The sequence below is a fragment of the Procambarus clarkii genome, chromosome 6 (assembly GCF_040958095.1).
Source record: "Procambarus clarkii isolate CNS0578487 chromosome 6, FALCON_Pclarkii_2.0, whole genome shotgun sequence".
Classification (NCBI taxonomy): Eukaryota; Metazoa; Arthropoda; class Malacostraca; order Decapoda; family Cambaridae; genus Procambarus; species Procambarus clarkii.
The window spans coordinates 48831385-48857509 of record NC_091155.1 but is presented as its reverse complement, the minus strand read 5'-3'; the positions used below and the strand labels follow the sequence as shown (position 1 = coordinate 48857509).

The 26125-nt window shown below is 33.8% G+C and overlaps 1 pseudogene; it reads right to left on the bottom strand.

Moving 5' to 3' along the window:
• The window catches only part of LOC138356174 (ribonucleoside-diphosphate reductase subunit M2 B-like), a 32245-nt pseudogene extending 16992 nt beyond the window's left edge, over positions 1–15253 (bottom strand).
• Positions 15254–26125: the final 10872 nt, after the last annotated feature.

The following is a 26125-nucleotide window of genomic DNA, read 5'->3' as shown; positions in this document are numbered from 1 at the left end:
CCACGTGAATATGCTGTGTTTTTGGTGAATTGCACAAAGGGAAGTCCAGCTGACCAATCTCGCGTTTGACCTATTTTACCATGCTGCTTTGTCCAAAACTCTTTTACAGCTATTACCAATTCCATTTTCTTAGCAAAAGGCATTGATGGTACTTGATTTTTATAGAGGTGAGAGTAAAAAAGCGAGAGTAACGCCTGTCCACAAATGTGGTGACCCCACAGATGTTAACAACTACAGACCTATATCAATCCTGCCAAACTTGTCAAAAATTTTTGAAAAACTTATATACAAGCAGCTTTACTCATATCTAGCCAAACTCAATATACTTAGCCCTTGCCAATATGGCTTCAGACCCAAAAAAAGCACTAACGATGCACTTATTAGTATGCTTAACTCGATTCATACAGCTCTTGATAAAAAGGAGTTCCCTGTTGGGTTATTTGTGGACCTGCGTAAAGCTTTTGATACTGTCAACCACCATAACCTTCTTCTTAAATTACATCATTATGGAGTCAGAGGACACTCCCTACAATACCTCGAGTCCTACCTTACTGACAGGCTCCAATATGTTTCTGTGAATAATACAATTTCTCCCACCCTACCCATCAACATTGGTGTTCCTCAGGGCAGCATACTTGGCCCTCTCCTCTTTCTCATCTACATTAATGACCTTCCAAATGCCTCCCAACACCTCAAACCAATTCTATTTGCTGACGACACAACCTTCATTTACTCCAGTCCTGACCCTCTTGCTCTAAATGCCACAGTAAATACTGAGCTAAATAAAGTCCATCTTTGGCTAACTGCCAACAAACTCACCCTTAACATTGACAAAACCTTCTATATTCTGTTTGGCAATAAATCCTCTAGTCTTATAAATCTCAAAATAAACAATACCCAAATTTGTAACAAATTAGATGGCAAATTCCTTGGCATTCTCATTGACCACAAGCTGAATTTCCAGGGACACATTCTAAATATATCTAAAAAAGTTTCAAAAACTGTGGGCATTCTTTCTAAGATCAGATATTATGTACCACGCCCTGCCCTGGTGACTCTCTATTACTCCCTTATCTATCCTTATCTCAACTATGGTATTTGTGCTTGGGGTTCTACTACCCAAAATCACTTACGTCCTCTAATTACCCAACACAAAGCCGCTATTAGAACAATATCCAACTCTGGCCCCAGACATCACTCGGTACCCCTACTCAAATCTCTTATTATGTTAGATATTAAGTCACTGCACATTCTGTCATGTGTATTATACATATATAAAACGCTAAACTATAATGCCAATCCTGATCTTAAAAGCTTCATAGTAGGTTGTAACAGAACCCATGAGCACCACACCAGAAATAAATACAGTTTTGATATTCCTAGAGTACGTCTTAATCAAACTAGAAATGCTCTGCAAATCAAGGGGCCCAGAATGTGGAATGACCTTCCCAACCATGTTAAAGACTGTACCTCTCTCAACCAGTTTAAGATAAAAACTAAACACTACCTAATAAATTCCCTGTAATCTACCTCACTCCTCTATTGTCAACCCATGTCTGTTATTTTCTTTTTTTTTTTTTTTTAATCAACACTGTTTGTCAACCTATTGTATTTGTGCTGCTTTTTCAGTCATGTTTCCCCCTTTTTTTTTATCTTTATTTGTATTTGTTCTCAACATCTTTTATTCTTTATGCTCAATTAGTATTAAGTTCTAGATATTAATGTTTTCTTGCCCGAAACGCATTGCGTAATAGTGGCTTTAGGCATTGTATGTACTAGCTCTATCTATATATCAATCCATTACTGTAACATCACTTGTATGTATATACCTTACCTGAATAAACATCTGAATCTGAAAACATCTGAGGTAGTTAAAAAGATTTTGGGCAGTAAGACGTCGATAAGAAAACAAGCGTTTCAAGTCTGAAGTATAACATAAAATTATATTTAGGGCCTCTTGAGAACTTTTAGGTGAAAGGCGATGATTACCTGTTGATGTCTGAGCCAGACATCTAATATCTTCAGGGCTCAGTGTTTTTAACAAATCACGTACATTGGCTTCATAAGGGGAATTTATGAGGTTCATAACATATAGGAAGGAATACAACACTAAGAATGGAGATAAATAATATAAAAGTTTATTTATTTACTTACTTCTTTATTTATTATATAAATATATAGAAAGTACATTAATGTACATAATAAAACTGAATGTAGCCTCCAAAAAATATCATTGAGTCAATGTCGCTATGTAGAGCGACACACACAGGACACTGTCTCTGACCACACCCTTGTCGAGTCCACTTCCTCCACACCTATCGCACTGTAATAATCCATTCCGTGTCCAATCATAGTAAGAGTCACTCACCACTGATAATTGTACTTTTGACCAGAAGAGGGCGCCTCCTTTTCCCATACTTGTGGGTGACGGCTCATAGATAGCATCGCTGTCATCGCTTCTCCATTCTCTGTGGAAGCGTCGGGTCTATAACACAATTACAATGAGAGCCATATTTATAAATCGTGAAATAGAAATACTCACTCATTGCTAACAAAATTTATTTAGGGTTGGGGTTTGAATAGGGTAGTATCATCATTTCTTTGTCTCAAATTTCCCAAATAATAGGTAATTGGGATTAACATAGTAGTATATCAAAAAGCCCTTCTTACAATAATGTCAGTCCAAAAATTAAAACTCTTTATTGAGGATTAAGTTATTATATCTTAGCCAATAGCCAAGGCTACCTACCATGCTACCTACCACCAAAGTACAGCTCACCACCCATATATTTTCCTTCAATGTTGGAATGATTGGAATTACCAATTTAAAATTTCAAGTCATATATACGATATATATGGGAATTTAGGGGATATTACAAAAAAACATACCAATTTAAAAACACCATGTAAAATAATTATAACATTTAAAATTGTGAAAACAATTGTTAATATAATGAAAAATTTCTTAACAAATAATGATATCGTTTTCTTTGTGTGTAATACCTATATAAATGGTCCCATTTGTAACATATTTACTGTTATTTATATTTAAACTATTATCAAGGATTGTAATGTTATATTTTTCATATAACCAACACATTATGACATTCAAATTATCTTGTAAATTATTACACACCTGAGTTTCGTTATTGATACCTCCTACTATTATAGACAAGTGATTCCAACATAGTAGTATATTTTTATAATCCCACAATACAGAAAATTTCATATATTTAACAGGAGTCCTAATCATATATGCATCTTTAATAAAAGATAAATTTTGTACATTTTCATTATAACTTTGTACATTTTCATTATTATAATAACGGCATTCTATTAAAATTGACGCTAAGTTAGTTATGTTTATTTGGTTTGTAAGTATAATAGATGAATTTCGTCCTATTAGTATATATACTTGTATAGTGTCTTTAAAGTTTAACTGGAACTCGAACCATTCTTGTTGTGATAGTAAATCATATATATTGAAAAGTTCTTCATGTTTATATTTAATTTGCTCATCACCTCTATCAAACCAGTATTTAATTGTATCTTTCAATACTATAACTTCATTGCAATCATACTCTTGATTCATTGGAATTACTGGAATAATTAATAATAATAATAATATTAATATTAATAATAATAATAAAAGGGTTGGAATCATTTTCAAGCCACAAAATAAACAAAAAATAATATAACATTAAAGCTTGTTTTTATATTTTAATCTTTCAACATTTAGTAAAAAATATATGGTTATGGATGTCATTATTAACAATCAAGGAAATCAGCAACCAAAAGTAGATCTAGAGCAATATTATTTTCAATTGGAAATTCAGGATCAGTAGTAATCTCATTTTTCTTGAATTGAGTATTGTAGGTGAAATATGTACACACTTTTTGAAGAAGATATGACCTGAAGAAATAAAATAAAAAAATAAAAGTATTATAATTATTTATTTATTATATACAGTTTATATCTTTCTCTAAATAACAGTTTATCTCTAAATATAACAGTTTATATAATAACACTTTGTTCTAACAGCTTTATACTTACGAAATTGTTTTAAAATGGATTTAATTTTTTTCATTTTCAATACACGTTGTTGAACTTGACATCATTGCTTGAATTAAATTTGAGGTGAAGGCATCTTTCCTTTTAATGATGAATTCATGGTCATCACAAGATATTAACTTGATGTATGTGGAATTAGGACCTTCACATCCACCATAGAAAATCTGGTAATATTGTGTTACTGTTTTTTATCTTCCAAAAACATTCAATCCTATTTTACATCATCTCATCATGATAAAACTCAATATGTATATTGTGGAGGTTTCTCTACATTTAAGTTATCATTTTTCATAGCTAACCAAATTTCTTCGGAATGGGGTTTACTTGGATGAAAAAATTTATTTACAAGAAATTTAAGAAATATTTGAGCATCCTCAGTAACCCACATATTACAACAATTGTTTGCATAAACATAATATATGTGAACATATACCAAACAATTATTATACTTAATTCTTGCTGTTATGGTGGAATACCAACCATAATAAATGAAATAATTATATATCCGGTCCATATGGTCATATTTAATAAAATCTTGAAATCCGGATTTGGATAATTTTTTTTTAGTGAATGTACATTTTTCTAAGCATTCAACTTTACATTTAGTTTCAAGAAATATCCTATCTAGCTCACTTTTCAATTCTTTATTTTTTTTTAAATTAGAGTCATATTTAAATGGAGCTTCAAATTTATTTCTAAAAAACTTGATTTTTTCATATTCCTCTTCATTTACCTTTTTATCTTCATCTTCTTCTTCAATTACCTTTATATCTTCATCTTCTTCTTCAATTATCTTTATATCTTCGTCTTCCTCTTCAGTTACCTTTTTATCTTCATCTTCTCCCCTTTCTTCATCTCCCTTTTCATCTTCAACTCCTTCTTCATTTACTTTCCTCTCTTCATCATTTCCCAATTTCTCAATGCCAACTGCTTCCCCATTACCAATATCCATTTGGTTCATTTTTCCCCACCTGAAAAATATATATATTATAATTGAAATAGTCTGGTGTATTGAAATAGACTAAGATGATCATCAATCCATTCAAGGAGAAACAGAAACAATCTCAATCAAAAATTGAAAGTTATCTACTACTTAAAAAAAAAGAAAAAAAAAACTGAAATACTCACGCCTTATTTACGCCTTAGTAAGTGTTAATATACTACAACACAATGGTTGTAAGTATAACTTTTAGAAGTTCACTGTAGTAATATTCAAAGAAAGGCAGGATGAGAATTGAGATACTGCCCGGATCCCACCTCCTTTTATACAACACACACACAAACACACACACACACCCACACCAACACAAAGACACACACCCACACCAACACAAAGACACACACACACACACACAACGACACACACACACACACACACAAAGACACACACACACACAAAGAGACACACACACACAAAGACACACACACACAAAGACACACACACACACAAAGACACAAAGACACACACACGTACACACACAAAGACACACACACACACAAAGACACAAAGACACACACACTTACACACACAAAGACACAAAGACACACACACTTACACACACAAAGACACACACACACACAGAGACACAAAGACACACAAACTTACACACACAAAGAGACACACACAAAGACACACACAACGACACACACACACACACACACAAAGACACACACACACACACAAAGACACACACACACACACAAAGACACACACACACACACAAAGACACACACACACACACACAAAGACACACATACACACATACACACACACACACACATACACACACACACACACACACACACAAAGACACACACACAAAGACACACACACACACAACGACACACACACATACAACGACACACACACACACAAAGACACACACACACACAAAGACACAAAGACACACACACACACACACAAAGACACACACACACACACACACAAAGACACACACACACACACACAAAGACACACACACACACACACACGCACACAAAGACACACACACACACACACACAAAGACACACACACAAAGACACACACACAGCGACACACACACATACAACGACACACACACACACAACGACACACACACATACAACGACACACACACACACAAAGACACACACACACACAAAGACACAAAGACACACACACACACACAACGACACACACACAAAGACACACACACACACACAAAGACACACAAAGACACACACACACACACACACACACATCGACACACACACACAAAGACACACAACACACACACACACACACAAAGACACACACACACACACACACACACACATTCTGACACACAAAACGCATTCTCACACAGGAATCACACACACATTCTCACAAACACACACCAAAACACATATACACACACACACACACTCATTCTTACACACACACACACACACACATACACACACACACACACACACACACACACACACACACACACACACACACACACACACACACACACACACACACACACACACACACACACACACACACACACACACACACACACACACACACATTCTGACACACACACACACACACACACACACAGTGTGTGTCCTTGACTTGGTGTAGCTGGTAAGGTGCTCCAGTGAATAAGGGAGTATCTAAGCAATAAGAAGCAGAGAGTTACGGTGAGGGGTGAGACCTCCGATTGGCGTGAAGTCACCAGTGGAGTCCCACAGGGCTCTCCCAGAGGGTATCGATTCATTTCTCTCCATGTTTGCGACAATCCTGGAGTATGCAGCCCCAGCATGGAGTCCATATCTAGTCAAGGATAAGACTAAACTGGAAAAGGTTCAAAGGTTTACCACCAGACTAGTAATCGAGCTGAGAGGTATGAGCTACGAGGAGAGACTACGGGAATTAAACCTCACTTCGCTAGAAGACAGAAGAGCTAGGGGGGAGGGACATGATCACCACATTCAAGATTCTGAAGGGAATCGATAGGGTAGATAAAGACAGTCTATTTAACACAAGGGGAACACGCACAAGGGGACACAGGTGGAAACTGAGTGCCGAAATGAGCCACAGAGATATTAGAAAGAACTTTTTTAGTGTCAGAGTGGTTGATAAATGGAATGCATTAGGGGGTGATGTGGTGGAGGCTGACTCCATACACAGTTTGAAGTGTAGATATGACAGAGCCCGATAGGCTCAGGAATCTGTACACCTGTTGATTGACGGTTGAGAGGCGGGACCAAAGAGCCAGAGCTCAACCCCTGCAAACACAACTAGGTGAGTACACACACACACACACACACACAAACACACACACACACACACAAACACACATACATACAAAGTCACACACATAAAGACACACACACACACACACACACACACACACACACACACACACACACACACACACAAACACACACACACATACACACACACACATACAAGTCACACACATAAAGACACACACACACACACACACACACACACACACACACACACACACACACACACGCACACAGCTCCTCCCCTCAGTCACTCTTTGACATCCGGCACCAACAAGCATATATACACACTTGGTTATTTAAATCTAGATAAGGCAACACCATTTTAAATCATATAGACATCTAATGTATAAAAAAAATACATTTGAAATTAACTAGAAAGTTGGAAGTTTATGAAGAATGGTATATAAACCAGCAAAAGATTAAACATGAATACACCCAACAGGAATAATTTTTTGTGACATATTAACACGGAATCATGTGACGAAGGGAATTACTTTCGTATTTTTAGTGATATTGATGACCAATGATAATATTGTTTAAGAACCCGAAATCCCCATCTCTTAACTGACATCATTCAAACCGGGAAAAAAGGATGAAATTGTAACGTTTATCAATCAAGATGAAGGTTTATTACCAAAAGCAGCAGCAACACCACCACCACCACCACCACCACTTAAAAACATTGGTTCACCATCTTAGTATAATGTTTCTTTCTATAATAAAAATCAAGCCCCTCTTTTTATATATATATATATATATATATATATATATATATATATATATATAAAATGTATAAAAAAAATCCCAAAATCAATCCTTAAAATGGATTCTGACCTATCACACCTACCATCACCATCACTACCACAATCACCACCGACACCGACTCCGCCACAATCACCACTGCAACCGACACCGCAACAATCACCACTGCAACCGACACCGCAACAATCACCACTGCAACCGACACCGCAACAATCACCACTGCAACCGACACCGCAACAATCACCACTGCAACCGACACCGCAACAATCGCCACTGCCACCATTCAAAGAAGATAAAACTGAAAATTTAATGATTGTGGAGGATCAAACAAACATATTTATTAATAATCAAAATGATGAAGAAGAAAAACGAAAATATGTTCAATTTATACAAGAAAAAGTTTCAAATTATAAAAACAACTTTCATAATTCCAATTCACCTTTCAAATTAGCTTTTATGATCATTAATAATATGGTTATCCCGTATTATAATTCTTCAAAATGTCCAAATAAAATTTCAGATGCAATTTACAAACAACTTATTTTAATGCCGAATGAGCAAATTTTTCATGATGCATTGATTAATTATTATAAAGAAAATCCTATTCATCTATCACCAAATTGGAAAATTGACACCACAAATTTAAATAATTTACAGTTGTATTATTTGTATCACATGTTAATACAATCTGGTTATGATATTGAATATAGCAATTCACATTTATTCTCCATATAATTAAATTGACAAATAAGTATTTTAATAAAAAGTAGTATAGAAATGATATATATATTTTTTTAAATACCTTTATTCTTATTGTAAATATTATTTAAAAAAAAGTATCACTACAGAGAGTATATCAATTCGAGTTGGATATATGTGGTACCTAGTAGCCAGAACGGACTTCTCAGCCTACTATGTAAGGCCTGATTTGCCTAATAAGCCAAGTTTTCACGAATTTATATGTTTTCTCTAATTTTTTTCTTATGAAATGATAAAGCTACCCATTTCATTATGTATGAGGTAAAAAAAAATTTATTGGAGTTAAAATTAATGTAGATATATGACCGAACCTAACCAACCCTACATACCCTAACCTAACCTAGGTTAGGTTAGGTTAATATAATATATGTTAAGTAACGGCCTATTGAATGAATCTCAATCATCAACTCCCCACTGTATGATATATGACTCACGCCGTTTACCCGCGCTTCTTTGAATTTCTTCACTTTGACATTCAGAGCACTGGGCAGAAATCACATTACATCAACATCTATCTCTGACCATCGCATTGCTTTGCTTTGTTTTAATTAGACAGTCGGATTCCCCTGGTCCATGCCACTTTTGAGTTGATTACTATATATGATGGTCAATGTTGGAAACTAGTTCAACAAACAATTTAGTTATCATCGAACCTATATCCAATATTTGCATTATGAATTTCAATTGTGATGATGCTGGGTACCCATCCATCTTCAGTAGAACCCATCCAGAACCATTTTGGGTTTATGAGGTATGTTTTTCATATTTTTTTTTTTTTTTTGGGGGGGGGACACTAGTATTAGTTTCATTTAGTCTTTTTCATTCCCAACCAACTTTCAGTTCAGTCAAACTTCTCGTATCCTAAAACAAAAACAAAAACAAAAACAAAAATAAATTAATAATGAACCTTGATATTTAGCACGTGCATTTTAACTAACATAAATAAATTTGAAGAAATAATGTACTATTAACCCATCACCTCTATTTTTCTCTTAATTTCAATTGAATCATCTTTATTAATGAAGGTGTATTATTATTCATATTTATTGACGGTTCTATACCAAAAACTGCCTTGTAAGGCGATACGCCAATTCCACGTGAATATGCTGTGTTTTTGGTGAATTGCGCAAAGGGAAGTCCAGCTGACCAATCTCGCGTTTGATTTTCACACATCCAACTGCCAAGCATTTTAATTACATTTTCTTTTGTACATTCAATGCTCCCTTGGCTCTGTGGATAACGAGGTTTGCTATTAAGGAGGAGCATGTTGGGCCACATTTCGTTTTTTAGCTCTTGAATGACCTCTGCCACAAATTCACGGCCGTTATCGCTCTGCAAAATTCGTGGGGCTCCCAAGAGAGCAAATATATCGAGCAAGTGGCGTGCCACTTCAATCGCCCGTTTACTGCGAAGAGCTCGTAAAATCGAAAACTTTGTTAAATGATCCTGATAATGTAAAATATATTTATACACACATCCTCCTTCTTTTTGCATATTTATTAAGTCCATTTGTCCTCGCTTTGCAAAACTGGCCGATACAATGGGCCGTTACCCCTTTTTTTCGTCGAGGAAGTCGTTTCAAATTGCATATGTGGCAGAGTGAATTAAAGAGTTTCACCGATTGTTGAGTGACGTTAGCGATAGTTTTACTTGCTTCAAAATAAGTTCTTTTTTCTCCTCCGTGACAAACTGCTCTGTGTGCATCATAAATCGTATCATACAATTGCCCTTGATGTATGAAACGACGACACATCCGGCCAGGATCAGCTGTTGTTGTTCCTATTGTTGTTGTGGTTGTTGTTGTTACAGCCGTAGTAGAATGACGATTGTCACTGGTCAGTTTCGGCTTGGTCCCCCGCTTCATTCTTCGTTCAGTTTCGTCGATGGTTACTAAGACGTCATCCCCAAATAGATTTTTGACATCATATCGAGACAATAGATCATATTCATGAGAAGATTTCCAATTCAGTTTCAATTTAGCATTTTTGACTTCCTCAATGTATTGTGCTAATTTTTCTCGAGTGAAAATTTTCCGACTCCCAGGCCCACCTTTTTCCAACATTTGGCTTATCTTTAGCTCAAATTCATGTTTGCTGCAAAATTCTTCGTTTTTCTTTTGCTTTGATATCATCCTATCACTATTTTAATTTTATTTCATTATGTTTATTATATAACCACCAAGTTTTTTTTTTTTACAAATAGCCTAGAACACTAGTGATGATAATGGAATTTGAATTGAAAAGAAGAGTTTGAAGCCTTTACTGTAAACCTGAAGAATCTCGAAATATAAATAAACAAAAAATATATATATATAATGCTATGCCTAGTAAATATATAATATGGTCAGACGGATTTAATAAATTTATCATTCATTAATTACATACCAAAATGAGTGGACAACATAGCATGAAAACATTAGAAGGTTTAAATTTCAAAATAAATTTAAACATTTTAAAACGAAATGGGTTTTATTATAACAAACAAGAAAATCTATGGAAATGTATAAAGTGTCATTTGTCACTTACATTCAATATAAATAGTAATGCAATTGTATATCCAGAACATAATTGTACATTTATTTCACAAATTAAAACACCTATCAGAATGTTTAACAACATTTTTTTTTTGAAGTTTGAAAGTGCACATCTAGACACATTTAACAATTGGAAATTCCCATGGATTTCCCCTCTAAATTTAGCTAGGGATGGATTTTTTTATCTTAAAAGAAACGATGCATGTGCATGTATTTTCTGCAATACAGTTATCAAGAACTGGCAAATAAACGATATTCCACATAATAAACATAGACAAAGAGTTCCTTATTGTCCATTTATCATGGGAAAACCCGTTGGTAATGTCCCTTTAGAGTTATGTGAAGTTATTCTGCAATCCAATTTAGTCCTCTCATTGTCACATCATTGTCCCAGTGTCGATCGAACATATGAAGATTGTAAAAATCGCCTGGAAAGTTTTAGCCCATGGCCACTTACATTACCAAACTCAGAAGATCTAAGTTCAGCTGGATTCTTTTATACAGGTCTTAGTGATCATGTGAAATGTGCTTTTTGTAATCTTGGGCTATGGAATTTTGACATTTCTGACAAGCCTCTACTTCTTCATATTCAATGGAATCCGGAATGTAGCTTTCTGAAAAGTTTCATGGATTTATCCTCGAACAAGATTGAGATTACAATACAAAAATTTCGAGAGGTATCTGTAAATGATAAAAAAAATCTCATTCAATCTTTAATTGAAGGAATGGATACCATACGCCAAACCATTTACCATGATAATATACCTCGAGATATTATACATAGTATTGTAAAAGAAACTGTAGAAAAAAAAAATTGTAGTATTGTTTTCATATATTTTATTTCGGTATAAATGTCAGGAAAAACAATTTGGGAAAAATTTGGTAAAAAATTTTCCTCAAATAATAAAAGATATGGAAACTACCACAACCCAAACAACACCCCCACCATCACCCTACCCAAACCCCACCAACACAACAACCCCCACAACAACCCAAACAATAACCCAAACCCCACCAACACAACAACCCCCACAACAACCCAAACAATAACCCAAACACTGCCACCACCACCACCACCCTCCCAAAACCCAACCAACACAACAACCCAAACACCGCCACCACCACCACCACCACCACCACCCTCCCCAAACCCCACCAACACAACAACCCCACCACAACTTTTATAATCACCCACACCCACAATATACACACCCTAATCTCACCACCACCCCAACAACCTTATCACACCACTACCACCACTCCCTACTACACATTACTGAATATTATCCATGTTCCTTTAGAATACAAAAAATATATAAATTATTATATAAACACCATTCATTTTTAGATACAAAATAGTCAGTATGTCATCTCAGTATTGTAAAGAAACTGATTTTTATTACAAAAATGCACATCTTCCTCCCACTATAAATATGCCATTAATACAATTAAAACCAAACCAATTAAATTATGATAATAAAACTAAAAAATCTTTAGGGGTTTTATATGTTGATGCCAGTCAATGTTTTAGCACAGACGAAAAAGTTATATTAAAAAAATGTAAAATCCTAATGTTACATTCTCCATCATACTTTTATATTTCGTATCTTAATAATAAAAGTTATCGACATAAATGGAATGATAAAACGAAAAATGTTATTATTTTTGAAAATTCGTCCCCCATGAGTCAAGCCGAATATGTTAATTTATATCAACATATGTTTGGTAATGGAAATACAATAGAGGGGGAGTATACACTTCCTCGTGGTCAACCTGAAAAAATTGATCAAAAGATTCCGATAATTACCCAAATTAGAGAGTTTATGGAAGAAACACATTGTTTTCATTTAGATTTTATACCAATTATTAAAAAAATTAAATTGGGGATGATTCATAATAACCAATATAATTTACCAATGATATCAGAGGAATGGATAGCACTGAATGGTAAAACCTATCAGTGTGATTATAGTATTTTAATTGAACCTGAAAATGCAAATAATTTAATTCAATTTACGCACTCTCGGTCTCGATGTTTAAATTGGATACTTGGAACTTTAGGATGTATTTTCAACCTAAATGATAAGAAGACCAACAACCGTGCAATTAAGAATTATATGCATCGTTTTCCTTTCAGTCATCGCTTAGATGAAGAAAAAATTGCCTGTTATTTCCCACTTGAAAAAGCCCTAATAAACAGCCATCTACTCAAAACACTAATACCCTTCAATAGTGAAACATTAATTAAAACTATAATTAAAAAAATAAAAGAAAATCGTTAAATAAAATGGCACATCCTCATCTTTCAACAACAACAACGGCTTCAGGAGAGAATCATCAACAACTTCCTCAGTTACTACCTCAACCTCATGTTATGGATTTGAGAATAGCTAACAGAGTACATGAAGAATCTTATTGGAATCCAATACCAACCACATTAACAACTCCCGCAATTAATGAGAGACATGATAATAAGGAAATATCACAGGAAAAAATGAATGTCGTTAAGAAAAAAACTAATTGGCCCCTTTCTATTATGTATCTGTCTTTTTTGGTTGGATTATTAGCCACCTTTTATCTTTTGGGAACAAATATTTCCAAATCATTAATGTCATTAGTAATTGCAATTATGGCTCTTTTATTAATTACATTTATCTTAACTTACCATCAATATCAATATAAATCAATTGTTTCTTATGCCCAAAAAATCGTTCCTCCAGCTAAACAGCTTATACATCTATTAAATTATTAAATTATAATTAAATTTCATAGTCATTTTATTATTTTTCTCCTATATAAAAAAGAACAAAAAAAGATATGTTCGGTAATAAAATATTCACATATTTTATACTTATTATATTAGTTATCTTATGTTTGTTTATTACAATAACATCTGTTATGAATGTATATGATAAAATACCATTTATGGATTCAGTTTAATCTGATGATCACATGAAATATGTTATGGGGTCACATCATGCCATAGCTGGGCTAATTGCAGTAATTCTCGTGATTTTTACAACGATTAATACATATAAAATTATAAACCATGAAGAAAGAGACGAAATGAATTTTGAAGCACAGTAAATTTAATAAAGTATTCGAAAAAAATTGTTGTTATGTATGACATTTACCAAGTCATAGAAACAGGTGCTTGCTTTATTTTTTTAATACAAGTGTAATCAATACTGATAATAAAATTACATAAATTTTTTTATTATAATCATAAAAACCTACAGTGTGTTTGTGTGTGTGTGAGCAAATCTCCACAAAACGACGTGGGAAAATGATAGGAGCCATCAGCTTGATAACATGAACCACGGGATCTGGGTTCATAATTGGTATTTATAATTATATACATTGATAATGTAATATACTGGTAAATTAACAATCTTAATGGTAGAGTTTTACAATTTACAAATGTGAAGAATTTCTTGTTAAATGTAATGTGATTTATATTTTCAGATACTATTACCTTATATTTACACTCTTTTACCACATCATTCATCGTGATAGAATATTTAAATGGAAATAATATACGTTTGTTATATCCAATATCCGAAGATGATCTCCTAGTGTCTGGGCCTGGTGAGGTTCCCCATGTTCGTTGACGGGTGTTGGTTCGGTTTGACTTTGATTTTTGGGGAGTTGAAGTTGTAAAATCTTCCAGTGAATCATCATCATCCTGTGTCGTGCTGGTTCGATTTAGCTTTGATTTTCTTGTCTTTGGAGTAGAAGTTGAAGTTGAGGGGTTATTCAATTCTTCCTGTTCCATTGAAGTATCCGAATCATTTTCCTCCATCTCTTCTGTATCACTTAAAACTGGATTTTGATTTGACATAATTGTATCTATTTTTTTATAATATACTAAAATTTTATTTGATAATGTACTTGGTTCCAGCCAAAAAAAAAAAAAAAATCGCCTATGTTATACAGATACATTTTTAGGAGGAAGAAAGGGAATGGGGTGGGGTACTTCAAATAGTATTGGCAGCTGGAAGTCAGTCTCCTAAGGTATCAAACAAATATATGTACAAATAATAAAAACAAAATAATGTTATTAAAATTATAAGAATAAGAAATATGGTATACTGAAATATATTTAATTTAGATTTTTTGTTTTCTTTTTCAATATGATGAAAACGGTTCAGGATATAATGATTTTGGTTTGAAGTAAAAATTTTGGGTGATGAATAGTCACCATTTCGATGCCAATATATTTCAAGAGGAAATGTATTTGACATTCCCCAATTAGGTTCTAAGAGGGACTCATGTACAATATTTGATATTTTTAATATAAATCCATTTTTCTTGCCATATTGAATAAATGCTAATGTTAAGGCCGCTACAAAAGCAGATTCCTTTTGAGTAAAAGATTGAATATATTTATGTTTTTTCTTAAAAATAGAAAGAAAATGTATTTTAGGAACCAAGTGTAACTTTTTAATATCAAAGTCAATTAAATTATTAATTAAAGGTTGGCCTTCATCATCAACTAATTCATAAGGTATTTCATCAAGTTCATTCATTTTTTTTTATTTCTCTAGTTATAGTATATATATATATATATGCATGTTTTTATTACATTGCAACTATAGAATTTGTAAAAAAAAAAAAAAGAACTTTATAAACTTTTGGAACCAGGAACTGATATTACAGCTTTTCTCTGGAAAATGATCCAACATACTTCAATTCAGAATCAATTAGATTCAACACATGATATGTACAAATTAACTACTACTACTACTACTACTACTACTACTACTACCACCACCACAAACACTACCACTACCACTACTAATAGTACTCCTACTACTACTACTACTACTATAATGCCATATTTTACCTATCCTATTAATCAAACATCATCCAATTCGGTATATTCAGGATTAATAGATGATTGTAAAAATATTAGTGATAGTTTATACTTTGTACAACATAAATTGCTTGAATGTCCTCTTATCCCAAATATTTTCGATCCCATTTTCAAACGTGATATTGCTCTTTATGAAAATAAATCACTAATAGGCATAAACAACCTCATTGACTTGCGAATGGCACGAGTATGGTGTGAATACCTAATGACAGATAAAATCAAACGATACGGAACCTGTCATAATCATCCGATCTTCAACAATTGTCCCGGGTGGTTAATTGATGCTGTTCATCTACAGATTGCCAACCCCAATATCTCTCTAATATATTCTACAGATATTAGAGGGGTTAATAAACATCTTGGTCAACTATGTAGTTTAATAAATTTACATCATATATTTAGACGCTTTGAAAACATTAATATAAATTATTCTGCATTACTTCTCCAATTAACGGTGTTATCTAATGCCTCTATTAATTCCATAAATCGCAGAGGAAATAAATTTCCCGCCAACATTATTTCTGCGACAAGTTTTGAGGATGTTAAACGTCAAATTATGGCCACTGAACGTTCAGATTTACTTCGAGATGATATGAGTTCCTTTGTATCACGTCTTACAACTAATCTCCCACCGCCAGTAGGAACTAATTTCTTTAATTTGATTCTAAAAAAAACCTAAATCATCAGTTTAATATACAATCCCCCTACCATGTATCAATCATGTTTATATATTTTTTGTAATTGTATCAAATGTTTTTTGTATTCTTTATATGTTGAATCTAATAATTTCTTTCCTTTTTTCGTATATGTTCCATTCTGAAATTCTTCAAGACCTTTTTTAATACTATACTTAGTCTTATGAGCTGTTTTGTGAAGAGCATGAGGAAAGGCCTCGCCCATTTGGGATCATTCTATAAATAAATGTTGACCACAATTCTTACTGGGAATTAGATAATAGGGGCAAGTGGATATCTGACAAGCATTTGTTAAGATTTTAACATCATATCTGAATATATATATATATCATGAAATGATGTTTTCTCACAATTAAACAATCCCATCTGATGGACTTTATCCATTATTTCCTTAGGTGTCATTGGATTCAATATTTCTTGGTGAACTTTCATGTATGACATCACCCAATTTTTTTCCACTTTTTTTTTATAAATATCTCTGAGATTCCATTTCTCTATGACTTCTCTAATCATCTCATTTCTAATATTAAAGCGACATTTATCATAGTCCTCAATTTGCTCAATTTTTTTTAGTCTTTCACGAGAGCTTGGAAACTTCAAAGCATGATACAAACATTTTAAAAAAAAATGTCATTAAACAACTCATTCAATACTAATTCGATTTCATACTCTTCAAATTCCTTCATCATCTCTATGACAAATATCCTCAAAGTTTTTAAAGACAAATTTCCTGCATGAGACCATGAATAAAGGGCTGCAATTTTCTCACCATTTATTTGTATTTACTTTAAAGAAAAAATATTGGCTGGACAAAGTTTGGTCACATTTAAATGTTTTAAAGCTTTTCGAACTTCATGTAATGTATAATAATTTTCTCTATTATATTCAGATTCTTCAACATTATGTTCCAAACATTTCTGCTTCTCTTTCTTATATTTATCAGAGGTGATAAAAAAATGTGAGTAAGGATACTCAAATTTGCCTTTACAAACACATCTGCCCACATATTCTAAAATGATTATTTTCATGATTCTCTTTATTAAAGTCTTCATATACTGAGGGGACTCTGGGTTATTATCTCTCATCATCATATACATTATGAACATGGGTTTAATTAGCGTTTCACACTTAAGAGATATTCCATCAAATTTTAAAATACTCTCTGTCATTAATGCTTGATTTATATTACTGCACAAGTCACTGCACATTCACTCATGTGTATTATACATATACAAAACGCTAAATTGTAATGCCAATCCTGATCTCAAAAGCTTCATAGAAGGTTGTAACAGAACCCATGAGCACCACACCAGAAATAAATACAGTTTTGATATTCCTAGAGTACGACTTAATCAAACCAGAAATGCTCTACAAATCAAGGGGCCCAGGATGTGGAATGACCTTCCCAACCATGTTAAAGACAGTACCTCTCTCAACCAGTTTAAGTTAAAAACGAAGCTATACCTAATAAATTCCATGTAACCTACCTTACCCTTCTATTGTCAACCCATGTATGTTTTTTGTTTTTTTTTTGTTTTACAAATCAACGCTGTTTTAATGTAATTTTCTGTAATAATTTATAATTGTATTTGTGCTGTTTTTTCAACAATGTTCCCCCCCTCTTTTACCTCTATTTTTATTTGTACTCAACGCATTTTTTTCTTTTTACCCATTAGTTTTAAGCTTTAGTCAGTAGTGTTTTTTCCTGCCCGAAACGCTTTGCGTAATAGTGGCTTTAGGCATTGTATGTACTAGCTCTATCTATAAAGCCAACAAACTTTGTAAAATCTCTTTATGTATGTACCTTTGCCTAAATAAAAATTATTATTATTATTATTATTATTATTATTTTCACTTTTCAAAATCTCCCAATATTTTTTCAGTTTCCATCGTTTCATGTATCCATTAACAACAGTAGCTTGAATACTATTAATTATTCTACAAACATACATGGGTCGGCTTTTAATTGGATACTTCTCAAAGAGTTTTATCAACAAGACAGCTAATGATCCTAGATGAGCATTGTGATCCTTAATAATCGGATTCCTCAAAACTGCAAAAGTCATCATTTTAGCAAAAAGGTTAGTTTCCATCAGTGATCCCATAACATGAGCCTCTTCAGGTGTGAAAATTGGTATAATAGCATTAAAGCGAGTTTCTTGTTTACCATTAATAATTTCAATTTCATTGTATTTATGACCAACTTCCCCATATATGTTAACAAAATCCACAAGGGCTGTCACTCCAATTAAATCAAAGGGGGCTTCAACAATTTGAATAATATTATATGACCAAATATTTAAGACTGTACAGTTTAAGTTACGAAAAAGTACAGGAATGCCTGTTATGTTCCAAACAGTCGATAACTGGAATTTATTGACTGAATTTAACAGTGTTAGAAATTTTGGTTCTTGTAAATCACTGACTGTTGAAGTGAGAGAAATCCTACAACAATTTTCCGGTAAAACTTGTAATGCAAGAATATGGTGTTTTACTTTTTCAAATATTTTCACAAAATCATCTATATCCTTTTTAAAGTCATTGTCAGTGTATCCTTTTAGTTGATAGGCCTTCTTTGAATAGTAGTGACTTGATACTGTTATTGAGTTCAAAACTACACCAGCTAATTCCATTTCTTTAAGATATTGTCCTTCCTCAATAAGTTTCTTTATTCCATTGATTTTTTCCCTGAGATTAGTTTCAATATTGGTGTAAACTCCCTTAAAACGCCCAGTAAAATTACCTCTTACATCTTTTATGTTCATAATCCTTAGAAATAGTTCATCACAAATTTTCTTTTCTATGTTAATAATCTCTCTCTCTCAAAAAAATTTCTCTTTGTCTTTGTTATAAATTTGAATTATTCTCCGATTCCATTGTGTAATCAGTTGATCCATTATTTTTACATTTAAATCTTGAAATTGTAAATGAAGAATATATTCAGTTTTGCTATTTGTAAACATGTATATTTTTTCACCATTATATTGTTTAAGATAAACATACTCATCAAGATAAAATTCACTTTCTAATGTTCCACCAGGCAATAAAGAGCCTTCTACAGATAAACGTATTTTTACAGAACTGCAATGACTACTTATATTCTTCATTACATCTTCCATATCATCCATTTCAAGTACTTGAAATAAATTTGGTATTGTATTTCCAGTATTAAGTTGTGCTTGTAAAAATAAACTCTGTTTAACTGAATATTCTTTTCCAATTCCTAACACAAAAAATTCACACTTTTTTCCAACAGGACATTTCACTTTTTCAAGTTGAGTTTCAGCCTTATCTCTTGATACACTATGGAAGCCATCAGTAATAAAAAACACTTTAATATCTTTTGATTGACAACTTTCAATTTCCTCTTGAATTTTCTTTAATGCTCCGATTAAATCAGTAGAACTATTTCTAAAATCACTTTTTTGAATCTGTGGGCTACATCCCTTTTTCTCAATAACATCACTAAAGGTATACCTAACAGTTTCATTTCCACACTTCTCTAAAATAGGAGCCATATACTTATTCCATTGGTTCATTAATGCTGACCAATAAACACTCATTGAAGTTGAAGTATCAATCATCAGTATATTATATGATAATTGGGTAAAAAGGTCAGGGAGAGTAGAAGGTAAATGTAGAATAACATCCATCCTTCCTTCAGCCTGTAAAAAAAAAATTTCAATGTTTTTTCATAAATATTATTAAAATTTTCGGCTACCTAACCTAAATTAACCCATAAAGACTACTAGGTACGACATATAATAATGAAAGAGAATGATAACTAATACTTACAATTTGTGAGGAAAGAAGATGATAAGCTTCAACCTTTACATTTATGGGAATAGATATTTCAATTCCATCCATTTTTCTGGTGAAAAAGTTGGTGGTAATGAGCTGAGAAGATAACTTAATGAATGTTATCATGCGTTATCATTGGTATCCATACGCTTCAGTATGACAGTCAGAGCATCCTCAACTGATTGTCATTCAGGAGGTATCCCACATTATAAGTCAGAGCATCCTCAACTGATTGTCATTCAGGAGGTATCCCACATTATAGTCAGAGCATCCTCATGATCGTCCTTCAGAAGGTATGGCTCCACAAGCAATTCTCTTTTCCACCAATAGACGAAATATTCTTACGTTACGAGCCTGCAAAATTCCAACGTTTTAAAGTTTAATACTTTTCCCTATTTCACTGTTAAACTGGAGGTAACGAGGGCTTATCTTGGCCCCAGCCTCTTTGTTCTCCATGTGAATTAGCACAAATGAACAGCCTAAGAGTTACATTCACTAATATATATACTGTCAGAATGATATGACGTCATTTCCTCTTAAAAGATCATTATGATATTACACGTATATTAAGGGGGCATATCATTCTAAATCGTTATAAATTAAAAGTTGTTCAATTTGCTTATAAATTTTTTTATGAAATGGTTATAGAAAGGGCTGCAACTGGTCCAAGTTTCACCATCACACCCTAAACAGAAAAGGAGAAAAAAAATACACAACGTATTATGCAACGAATGTTCAACATTCTCAAATAATCTCAGGGAACACATGTGTCAACTAAAATGTCTATGTGCTGTAGAAGCACAAACTCTTGTAATAATTGTAATATGTATGTGCAATATATTTATATTTAAATTTTTTTTTTTTTTTTCTTTGGCCAATATTTTTTTCTCGTTTGTTATCAAGGGATTTGCATGAAACTTGCACACCTTGCTCAATGGATGCCTATCTGCAAGGGTGTCAATTATGAACGAAATCTGTCGAAGTCAAGCTCAGCTACAGGTGGCCGAACTTGGATCTTTATTTTACTCTGGAAAGTAATTTACACCTTCAAATTACTTCAGAGCTTTCATTTATTAATCAATTTACATGCAAATTACACCTTATATGTAGCGTTTGTGCTTCTACAGAATCTAGTAGACATTTTAGTCCAAAGTCTATTTGTTGATTTTATAAAAATTTATAAATATCATATATTGCATATTTTTTTAGAAGGGTAACTTTGAAAAATTATATTATTGCACTAAACACTTTTTTGATAAAACTGATCACTAGAATCCTTTATTATGTGCTTAATTTAATATCTGAGTGTTATAGAAATGATTTTAGTTGACACATGTGTTCCCTGAAACTATTTGAAAATTCGTTGCATAATTCGTTGTTTATTTTTTTTCTCCTTTTCTGTTTAGGGTGTGATGATGAAACTTGGACCAACTGCAGCCCTTTCTATAACCATTTCATAAAAAAATTTATAAGCAAATTGAACCACTTTTAATTTTACATTGATATGCCCCCTTAAAAAGTAACATCTTTTACCACTCTTTTCCAGTACTGATTTAATGCGACGTACACACAAGGTGCCTGGGAGTTACTACCATAGTGTTCGACTGTAGTCATATTTATTTTCCTGATACCCAAATTTTTGGTTGGTGTCGAGAGACGACTCTGTATGATGGTGTATTCCAGACGTCTGTTAAGATCGATGTTGAAGGATATGTTGTTGGCTGAAGTAATAAACAGAGAAAATAAATTTCCCCATAATCCTTCTCCTTATACAAATGGTGGATTCTCTACTGTCTGCTCCCATCTGTTGACATCATAGTATTTTGGGGTTACTAGGAGTAGGGGGAGAGGTTCAACAATCTCATCTCATCCTGATATTTGGCATAGGTACATGACTACTTTCCTTCATTTTGTTCTATTATTTAGATTTTTTGTATCATAACCTTTATAGAAATTTGAATTGGATTCAAGTTTATTAAAAAATAATATGATGATTTTACCATCATTAAAAAAAAAAAAAAAAAAAGAGAGGAGGATAATTGATATTTTTGAAGGAAGGAAAGAAGAGAACGAACTGTAGTAGTATATAATGGTCTATTGGGATTATATGAAAATGGTGGTTCCTTCTCCAGTTTCTTTTTTTTCCTCCACCTCTTCTACCATATCCATATCTTCAGACCCCTCTACCTTAATGTTCAATTTTATATTTTTAAATATAATGTTCCTTGTCTCAATTTTAAATTCCACTTCATTGTTACCTTCTTGAAGTTCAAGTTTCATTACCACAAATGGCGGTAATGAATCTTCTTCCATTGGGAAATCATATTTTGAAAATCCCTGTATAAATAAATCTTGACTGGCTGCATGGGTACATGATATCCAGAGTCTATTCATGTAAATTGGTTTGGATTCATTTTGTGATCTTACTCGTATTGATTCTATATGATTATTTAACTGGACATCTCGTATTTCACTCAAATCAGTAACGTCAACACTATCTGAAATATTCCATGGAAATATTAAAACAATTGGGTTTTTGGAATAATATCCTTTATCATATACACAATTTTTGCAATATTTTATTTATGTGAAAAGATTCACTATTATGCCAATATTTGTAAGCATTATTATAATTAATAAGAAAGGTATTAAAAGGTTTTACTATGGTATTTTCAATTTCAAATTTATTCTTAAGATTATATGATAATGGTAATGTAGGAACAATGAAAAAACCTGATTTTATTCTTATATCTTCCTCAATAAAAGGGAAGAATAGTGATTCTAAAATTGATTTCCTGTTGTATTGTTTCCCTGTTTGAGTCATAGAGAATTGTACCAGCTCCTGAGGCACAGAATATTCTATTTGACTAATTGAAGAAGATTGTAATAGGCCTTGAGGAATTTCTTTGCCTCCTCCTTCACTTCCTCTTCCATCTGCATCTGTTCCTTTGCCGCCACCTCCTCCTCCTTCACTTCCTCTTCCATCTGCATCTGCATCTGTTCCTCCTCCTCCTCCTCCTTCACTTCCTCTTCCATCTGCATCTGTTCCTCCTCCTCCTCCTCCTTCACTTCTTCTTCCATCTGCATCTGTTCCTTTGCCGCCACCTCCTCCTCCTCTCCCTTCACTTCCTCTACCACCTGCATCTGTTCCTTTGCCGCCACCTCCTCCTCCTCCTTCTTCACTTCCTCTACCACCTGCATCTGTTCCTTTGCCGCCACCTCCTCTTCCTCCTCCTTCACTTCCTCTTCCATCTGCATCTGCATCTGCATCTGTTCCTTTGCCACCACCTCCTCCTCCTCCTCCTTCACTTCCTCTTCCATCTGCATCTGTTCCTTCACCTCCTCCTCCTCCTTCACTTCCTCTTCCACCTGCATCTGTTCCTTTGTCGCCACCTCCTCCTCCTTCACTTCCTCTTCCATCTGCATCTGTTCCTTCACCTCCTCCTCCTCCTCCTTCACTTCCTCTACCACCTGCATCTGTTCTTTCACCTCCTCCTTCACTGCCACTTACACTTCCACCTGCTGCATCTATTCCTTTGTCTCTTCCTCTTTCTCCTCTTTTACATAAATAAATAATTATTATAACTGTTAAAGAATAATATTATTATTAAAAATACAGTCATTGCTTATTGTTTTTTATTTAGGATAATTAAAAAAAAAAAAAACTTTTTTCAAAATACTCCACCTCATATCTAAATTAAAGAAATAAAATTGTTCTGCGCAGCTGAGTTGCCAGCACATTGGATCGAAATCCCGGGTGCTCGCGAGAAACATTAGGTAGAGTTTCTTTCACCCTGATGCCCCTGATTCCTAGTAGTAATTAGGTACCTAGGAGTTAATCAGCTGTCACTGGCGGCTTGGTCTAGCTAGGATCGGGTCACGGGAACACTAAATAGCCCAAAATCATCTCAATATAACCTCAAGATATTCCCGTTACCAGGGTCATGTACAAATTATCATTAAAACATTAATATTGTTTTTAGAGAAATGCAAAAAATGGAAAAGCAGCAGCAACAACAGTGTCTTTTCAATTATAAACTGTTTTTTGATAATAAAAGGAACGTAAAATTTCCAGCCATTTTATGTTTACCAACATTTATATTATATACGTTTTCAATAATCTTAGATTATTACATTCAAGCTCTAAACCCTTCTTATCAAACCAACTCATCAACTATTCAGTCCGCCAATAATATCTTAATTTCATCCTTTTTATATACACTTCAAACAGTCGTCAATATGGTGGTTTATGTACTCACCTAATTGTACTCACCTAATTGTGCTTGCGGGGGTTGAGCTTTGGCTCTTTGGTCCCGCCTCTCAACTGTCAATCAACTGGTGTACAGATTCCTGAGCCTACTGGGCTCTATCATACCTACATTTGAAACTGTGTATGGAGTCAGCCTCCACCACATCACTTCCTAGTGCGTTCCATTTATTAACTACTCTGACACTGAAAAAATTCTTTCTAACGTCTCTGTGGCTCATCTGGGTACTAAGTTTCCACCTGTGTCCCCTTGTTCGTGTCCCACCCGTGCTGAAGAGTTTGTCTTTGTCCACCCTGTCAATTCCCCTGAGAATTTTGTAGGTGGTTATCATGTCTCCCCTTACTCTTCTGTTTTCCAGGGATGTGAGGTTCAGCTCCTTTAGCCTTTCCTCGTAGCTCAATCCTCTCAGTTCCGGGACGAGCCTGGTGGCATACCGCTGAATCTTCTCTAACTTTGTCTTGTGTTTAACTAGGTATGGACTCCAGGCTGGAGCTGCATACTCCAGGATTGGTCTTACATAAGTGGTATACAGGGTTCTGAAAGATTCCTTACACAAGTTTCTGAAGGCAGTTCTTATGTTGGCCAGTCTAGCATATGCCGCTGATGATATTCTTTTGATGTGGGCCTCTGGGGACAGGTTCGGTGTGATATCAACCCCCAGATCCTTCTCTCTATTTGATTCTTGCAGGATTTCCCCTCCCAGATGATACCTTGTGTTCAGCCTCCTGCTCCCTTCGCCTAATTTCATCACCTTACACTTTCCAGAGTTGAACTTCAGCAGCCATTTTCTAGACCATTCCTCCAGTTTATCCAGGTCATCCTGTAGTCTCTGTCTATCTTCATCCGTCTTGATTCTTCTCATAATTATAATGTAGATGATGAAGATGGTGATGATGACAGAGATAATAATGGTATCCAACTAAAAAGTCCCAAGGAACTTCATAATATTTTCTTATTCGAGGCCCAGTCTATTATTAACAGTAAAATTAAGAATAATAATGAATATAAAATTAAGCCTTCATTCTTTGCTTTAGAAACCTATATAACAAATGATATCAGTCGCTTAAAATATT